The sequence below is a fragment of the Triticum aestivum genome, chromosome 3B (assembly GCF_018294505.1).
Source record: "Triticum aestivum cultivar Chinese Spring chromosome 3B, IWGSC CS RefSeq v2.1, whole genome shotgun sequence".
Lineage (NCBI taxonomy): Eukaryota > Viridiplantae > Streptophyta > Magnoliopsida > Poales > Poaceae > Triticum > Triticum aestivum.
In genome coordinates this window covers 225,077,528-225,085,827 of record NC_057801.1, presented here as the reverse complement: position 1 = coordinate 225,085,827, position 8,300 = coordinate 225,077,528, and positions in this window count along the sequence as shown.

Here is an 8,300-nt window from a genome sequence, read left to right as displayed (position 1 = left end):
ATGTTTGAGTCCGAAGGGCATCGTGTTGAAGCAGAATGGTCCATATGGAGTGATGAATGCCATTGCGGCTTGGTCTGCTTCTGCCATCTTGATTTGATGATAGCCAGAGTATGCGTCCAGGAAGCACAACGAATCGTGCCCTGCTGTGGCATTGATAATTTGATCGATGCGGGGGAGAGGGAAGGGATCCTTTGGGAAAGCTTTATTGAGGTCTTTAAAATCGACACAGAGGCGCTAGGATTTATCCTTCTTTGGTACCATCACCAAATTTGCTAGCCAGTCCGGATGTTTGATATCTCTAATGAATCCGGCTTCGAATAGTTTGGCTAGCTCTTCTCCCATTGCCTGTCTTTTGGGCTCAGAAAATCGTCGAAGAGCCTGTTTGACTGGCTTGAATCCTTTTAGGATGTTTAGGCTGTGTTCTGCCAACCTGCGAGGGATTCCGGGCATGTCTGAAGGATGCCAGGCGAAGATATCCCAATTTTCCCGAAGGAATTCGCGTAGTGCGGCGTCTACTTCGGGGTTCAACTGTGCCCCGATGGAAGCCGTCTTTGTTGGGTCCGTTGGATGGACCTGGAATTTTATTATCTCGTCTGCTGGTTTGAAGGAGGTGGACTTGGATCTTTTATCGAGTATCACATCGTCCCTGTTCACCGTAGAGCGCAGCGCGGTGAGTTCCTCTGCCGCTAAGGCTTCGGATAGTGCCTCGAGGGCTAGTGCTGCTGTCTTGTTTTTGGCGCGGAGTGCTATGTCCGGATCACTAGTGAGAGTGATTATTCCGCTGGGCCCAGGCATTTTGAGCTTCATGTACCCGTAATGAGGTATTGCTTGAAAAATTGTGAGTGCCTCTCGTCCTAATATGGCGTGATACCCACTGCTGAACGGGGCCACCAGGAACGTGACTTCTTCGGATCTGTAATTGTCCGGAGAGCCGAACACCACATCGAGTGTGATTTTTCCGGTGCAGCGCGCTTCCCGGCTAGGGATTATTCCTCTAAAGGTTGTGCTGCTTCGCTCAATATGGCTCCAATCGATTTCCATTTTTCGCAGAGTTTCCTCGTAAATGAGGTTTAGTCCGCTGCCGCCATCCATGAGGACATTTGTCAGTCGAAAGCCGTCCACTATGGGACTAAGTACCAGTGCGGCTGGGGCTCTGGTTGCTCGGAATGTCGGCTCGTCGCTGGCATTGAAGGTAATAGCTGTGTCGCTCCATGGATTTGCTGTTGCTACTTGGTAGACTTTGGCGAGTTCTCGGATTGTTCGTTTTCGCATATTATTTGATGCGAAAGTCTCGAAGACTGTTGATACCGTGCTGGTATTGTTGGAGTGGTTTCCCGGAGCTAGGAGCTCTTCGCCACTTTTGCCCACCTGCCGTAATATCCAACATGCTCGAAGGCTATGCGTTGGGGCGGCTCCCTCTGTACTATGAAGTTTACAGGGTCCATTGAGCCATCCCTCCAGTACGGTTCCGTTTCCCTTATCGGGTTTTTGTTTTTTCGTTTTTGCATCTGGGGCCTGAGTGTAAGACGCCCTTTTACTGCGGACTGGGTTTGGGGCCGGATTATCCCAAAATTGATTTTCGGTCTTCCGGAAACTCTCCATAGCATAGTACTTTCGTACAATGGATGCCAGATCGGTGAAGCGCGTAATTTTGCGACGATCAATGGCGTTTAGTATTCCCTTGTCCGTGCAGTTATTGCAGAAAATTGATATTGCGTTTTCCTCTCGGCAGTCCTTTATCCTGTCCATAACCAGGAGGAATCTGGCCCAGTAGTGATGTACTGTTTTAGTAGGCTCTTGCCGTATTAGAGATAGATCGCATATGTCTGGGCGGGTGGGTGGAATAGAATCCGGATCCCTGCCCATCTTGAGGCTCAAAGGCCAAGGAGTTTCCGAATTCGGAAGTTTGGTTTGCTGGACGCAATCCAGCGAGTCCGGGGCGATGCATGATCTTAAGTTCAATGCTCGATCGAAGTCCGTCCCTCCGCGGGAATACGGCATGGGGGGTTCGAGAATCCGGACATGAATTGTCTTCAACACTGGCAAAGAGTTGCCGTATTGCTCCTCTACCACGGAGACATGGTGGGTGGCCTGGGGAGAGTTAATCTCTCTTAGATCGGTTTTAAGCCCAATCTGGCTGTAGTCCGTTGCGACTCCCAGGGCGGCGATGCGATCCAAGAGCTCGTTAACAGATGAGAGCTCTATTGGATCTAACTGTTCGTCAGCTTTAGGGCTGACGCGAAGATTGCTTCCGACGACTCGAGAGGTCATTGCTGAAGCGGCGGCCGGACAGGCGGTCATGAGGAAACCACCAAGCCGGATAGTTTGGCCGGCGGCCAAGGCCCCTCCGGCGAAAGCATCGTCTTTGAAGATGGGTGGAGGCATCCTCTCTATCGGTGACGACACAGAGGAACTCTCAATGAAAGCACCAATGTCGGTGTCAAAACCGGCGGATCTCGGGTAGGGGGTCCCGAACTGTGCGTCTAGGCGGATGGTAACAGGAGACAAGGGACACAATGTTTTTACCCAGGTTCGGGCCCTCTCGATGGAGGTAAAACCCTACGTCCTGCTTGATTAATGTTGATGATATGGGTAGTACAAGAGTAGATCTACCACGAGATCAAGGAGGCTAAACCCTAGAAGCTAGCCTATGGTATGATTGTTGAGATGTATGTTATCCTACGGACTAAAGCCCTCCGGTTTATATAGACACCGGAGGAGGCTAGGGTTACACAGAGTCGGTTACAATGGTAGGAGATCTACATATCCGTATCGCCAAGCTTGCCTTCCACGCCAAGGAAAGTACCATCCGGACAGGAGCCGGAGTCTTCAATCTTGTATATTCGTAGTCTTGGAGTCCGGCGGATATTGATAGTCCGGCTGTCCGGACACCCCCTAGTCCAGGACTCCCTCAGCCGGTGTTTGTCCCCTCCCGATAGACGTGGTTCCGGCGATGAGTTCGATGACACCGATGAAGAACTATACTATCTTCAGAAGTGCCAGGCAAGCAAAACCCCCTTGTTCATTCCGATACAATCCCACTCTCTCGCTCCTGCTCTCTTTTACTGCATTAGGACAACAACGATTCAACTGTTACATGCTGCGGTAGTTGAACCCCTTTCCTCTGCATGACCTGTCATTGCCACAGTAAATAGATGAAACCCACTAGCATGAGTAGGAGTTGTTTGAGCCCTGATGTGCCTACTCATTCATGCTTGTTTGTATGCCTGCTATTGCTTAGAGTTGTGTTAGGTCTGATTCATCGGGGATGAATTGGAATGTGGTGAACATGTCCTACTGTTGAGAGCTAAGTGTGTGAACACGATTTGGTAAAGGTAGCGGTGAGAGGCCATGTAGGAGTACATGGTGGGTTGTCTCATTGCAGCCGTACTCAGGAACTGAGTTCTGTGTTTGTGATCCATGAATAGTTACTACCACACATTGGGCTCCGGGCACTCCAAGCTCTCTCGACTTATTAATCAACTCGATCTCTGTCCAGGAGTTGCAACTAGTTTCTAGTGTTTGTAGGTAGTGTTAGTAGTCTACCAAGTGGCACCCGGTACAGGTGGGCATGGGACAGACTAGGCACAGTGTCACGGTGTACCAAGTGGCACCCGGATGGTGGGCTTGGGAACCCTGCTCACATCGTTTGGGGCCGTGAGCGACACCCTGGCCAGATCTCCTTGTGGATGGAACCCGAATAGGCGATAAACCTGGACGAGAGACTTGTGTGGTTAGTCAGGTCGTGGCCGACTCCCTCGCCAGGCTTCCGCTTGAAGGTTGTCGAGATACACGAGTTCTACATGGCGGTAAGTGGCGAGAGCGTGTGTGAAGAAGTACACCCCTGCAGGGTTAATATGATCTATTCGAATAGCCGTGTCTGCGGAAAAGGACTTCTGGGTTGCCTGTACAGTTCATAGACAAGTGAAAGTGGATACTCTAAAATATGCAAGATAAGCGTAAGTGCTATGGATGGCGTTCTCGTAGGGAGACGGGAGCGGATAGATAGTGGTGTATTGATATGGTGAATATGTGGACTCGTGTGCGCCACCTCAAAAGAGTTACTTGCAGTCATAGTTTAGGATAGCCACTGAGTCAAAGCTAGCTTGCTGCAGTTAAACCCCACCATCCCCTTTGTTGATAATGATGCATATGTAGTTAGTTCTGATGTAAGTCTTGTTGGGTACATTTGTACTCAAGTTTGCCTATTTTATGTTTTTGCAGAGAGACTTCAGTCTTGCTAGTAGTTCCACGTGGACTTCGACGTTTAGCTTGTTACCTCAGCTACGATCTTGTGCCCTCGGTAGGATCGGGTAGATAGTCAGGCTTCTCAGCCTTCTTCATTTGTAGATGTCTGTACTCAGACAAGTTAAGCTTCCGCTTGTGTTTTGACTTGTATGCTCTGAATGTTGGGTCATGAGACCCATGTTTGTAATATCTCGCTCCTCGGAGCCTATTGAATAAATACTTGAGTTGTAGAGTCATGTTGTGATGCCATGTTGTATTTGCACATATCGAGCATATTGTGTGTATGTTATTGAAATGCTTGGTATGTGTGGGATCTGACCATCTAGTTGTTTATCCTTAGTAGCCTCTCTTACCGAGAAATGTCTCCTAGTGCTTCCACTGAGCCATGGTAGCTTGCTACTGCTCTGGAACACTTAGGCTGGCCGGCATCTGTCCTTTTTCGTTCGTGTGTCTGTCCCTTCGGGGAAATGTCACGTGATGAATACCAGAATCCTGTTAGCCCGCTACAGCCCGGTTCACCGGAGTCCTGCTAGCCCAGTGCTACAGCCTAGATTCACTCGTTGATGACCGACACGTTCGATGCTGGGTCATGGATGCCTGTCCCTGTAAGTTTGTGCCACTTTGGGTTTACGACTAGCCATGTCAGCCCGGGCTCCTTATCATATGGCTGCTAGCGACGCTATCATATACGTGTGCCAAAAGGCGCAAATGGTCCCGGGCAAAGGTAAGGTGACACCCATGGGGATACTGTGCGTGAGGCCGCAAAGTGATATGAGGTGTTACATGCTAGATCGATGTGGCATTGAGTCGGGGTCCTGACATGATTACCTAGGCCGATACTAGCTTGGAGCCCGCATTAATAGTGATGGGAGAATTGTTCGTGCACTCTCTCGGGATGGGGTCGTGCCAGGTTGGGCGGCCATGACTGTTTTCACAGGGCACCGGACACACCCTTGGTAACCCGTGCTTGTGGTATGTGATGAATATGGGAGCGAGGCTCCACAACTTTATCATGTGAAATGTTAGTCACAGGGGTTACTGCCAATCGAGTGGACTCCATGTTAGTGTCGTCTAGGGAAAGATAGTGATCGGGTGATTACCCCGGCTACTTGAGGTACCGCGGCTCATGGATGACACGGAAGTTCCCCAGATCTTGTGGGTAAAGTGTGGAACCTCTGCAGAGTGTAAAACTATTCGAATAGCCGTGTCCCCGGTCAAGGACAGTTGGGCAGTGCTGCTTAGACTACATCCATATGTTTCTGACAAACAACATCGTTTGGTAAATATGATGATGAGATTCGTGAGGAAGTCACGATGAGCTTGAGCACGAGTTGTTCACAACTCCTTTTCGATGATAATGTCTGTAACCTCCCGATGCTTGTAGTAGACACATTCATGTCCTTGATAAATGTTGATCATACTTGCATGAGAAAAACTAGCTTTCCGCAAGAATGCCAATTTAGTAGAAGTGCCTTGCATAATAATCCTGTTATCACCCTTGGGTTGCTTACGAGTACGTTCAAAGTACTCATTGGCTTGCCACTAGTTATTTAATTGGCCAGCCATGAGAGACAAGATATATTGAAGAGTTCTTTGGTGACAATCGTGCGAGCTAGGATGCTTTCCCAGTCAGAATGCCTGTAGGGTTAAGGTAGATGGCCTGGGTCCAAGTTATTGACGAAGATTTCCGCTGCAATGTTATACTCAAGACTTGACCATTGTCGGTGTCAAAACCGGCGGATCTCGGGTAGGGGGTCCCGATCTGTGCGTCTAAGGCTGATGGTAACAGGAGGAAAGGGACACAATGTTTACCCAGGTTCGGGCCCTGTTGATGGAGGTAAAACCCTACTTCCTGCTTGATTGATATTGATGATATGAGCAGTACAAGAGTTGATCTACCACGAGATCGTAGAGGCTAAACCCTATAAGCTAGCCTATGATGATTATGAATGTGATCCTCCCTTTAAGGACTAAACCCTCCGGTTTACATAGACACCGGAGGGGGCTAGGGTTTACATGGAGTCGGTCACAAAGAAAGAAATACAATATCCGGATCGCCAAGCTTGTCTTCCACACAAAGGAGAGTCCCATCCGGACACGGGACGGAGTCTTGAGTCATGTATTTTCGTGGTCCAACAGTCTGGCCAAAGTATATAGTCTGGCTGTCCGGATACCCCATAATACAGGACTCCCTCAGTAGCCCCTGAACCAGGCTTCAATGACGATGAGTCCGGCGCGTAGTTTGTCTTCGGCATTGCAAGGCGGGTTCCTTCTCTGAATATTCCAAAATAATTATTGAACACCTGGATTGTGTTCGGATTTGCAAGATGATCTTCATACACCACCGTAGAGAGAATGGTATTTCACGAATATAATCTGCTGACAACTTTAGACAAAGTGACATGACACTACGGTCGGGTCATTATTCGAACCGTTTTCCCACAACCAGCCATAGCGCATATTGGGAGGTGGTTTCCTTGGCATGTCTTGTCACAGCAGAGATCATGTCCCCTTATTACGGGATTTCCATCAATACGGGTATGGGTAACCCAACCGCACAATCAATCGTGGCGCTTGGGAAATAAGCGATTCTCAACGGGAAAGTGGGGAGGCGCCCCATTCTCGTCGCCTCTATAAAGGGATAAGGATTCCCCATTTTCACCCACGCCTTCTTCCTCCTCTGCTTATCCATTCCCACACTCTCGAGCTCCAGCGCCCTGGTTCACGCCTTCTCCGCACAGCCAAACATGTCCGGAGCAGGAGGCAAGTGAGTGGCCTCCACCGTGAAGGAGGAGCATATTGCGAAGCTCCGGGCGGCCGGATACTTGGCCGCAGACATTGCGCACCGGCTACCGGACGAAGGGCAGGTCACTCCAACTCCGGAACCCCGTGAGAGGGTCTTATTTCTCGCCCACTTTGTTCGTGGACCGGGATTTCCACTTCATCCCTTCGTCCGCGGGCTCATGTTCTACTACGGGCTAGATTTCCATGATCTAGCCCCAAATTTCGTCCTCAACATCTCGGCTTTTATCGTCGTGTGCGAGGCCTTGCTCCGCATCAGGTCTCACTTCGGCCTGTGGTTACGAATCTTGTGCGTGAAGCCGAAGATCGTGAGCGGCCAGCAGGCGGACTGCGGAGGCGCCATGGTGGGCAAGATGCCCAACGTCACCTGGCTTGACGGCTACTTCGTGGAGACCGTGAAAGGGTGGCAATCAGGGTGGTTCTACATCACCGAGCCGCGCGATGCCAACTGGGCGGCGGCCCCCGAATTCCGATCCGGAATCCCCATGCGGCTCACCTCCTGGGAAAAGAAGGGCCTTGCCTGGGGCGAACCTGCAGAGCTGACCGGACTTCAGAACTGCATCAAGAATATGAAGGACAAGAAAATTAAGCTTGTCAACGTGGTCCAGGTCATGCTTGTCCGCCGGATTCTTCCGTGCCAAAGACGGGCTTTTAGTCTATGGGAGTTCGTTCTAGCCGAACACCAGACGGTTCAAAAGCTCTACGGCATGACGCACAAGGGCACATGGAAGGCGCTGTTCAAGGCCTCCGAAGTACCTCCTCCCACATCCAAGGACTGCGGACTTCACGCCATGTGGCTCCCCCGTCCAGTGAGTTTTCTGACTACAACCGGATGCGGTTTTTCCCAATGTACTCATGAGGGAATCTTAAGTCATTGTGTGTATTTGATTAGGAGTATGTGGAGACGGCGGAGCGGATTGACTATCTGGCTCCGCTGCCAGAAGGCCCAGCCGATGCTCTCCTGATGGAGATGCTAGTCCCGGCGCCCTACAAGGCGCCGGAGAAGAAGGCCGAAAAGAAGGCCCCGGGGACCAGGAAGGGTCTCCGGCGTAAGGTTGTACCGGACGCCTCGTCCGAAGACGACGAGGCACACTCCTCCCACAGAGGGGAGGAAGAAGAGGAAGGGGCCGCCCCTTCCAGAGAGGACGGGGGGCCTAAGAAGGCTGGCCAGGGGACCGAGAAGGGTCCTCGGCGCAAGGCCGTCATACCCTCGTCGTCCAAAGACGACGAGGCAGAGAAACACGAAGAAA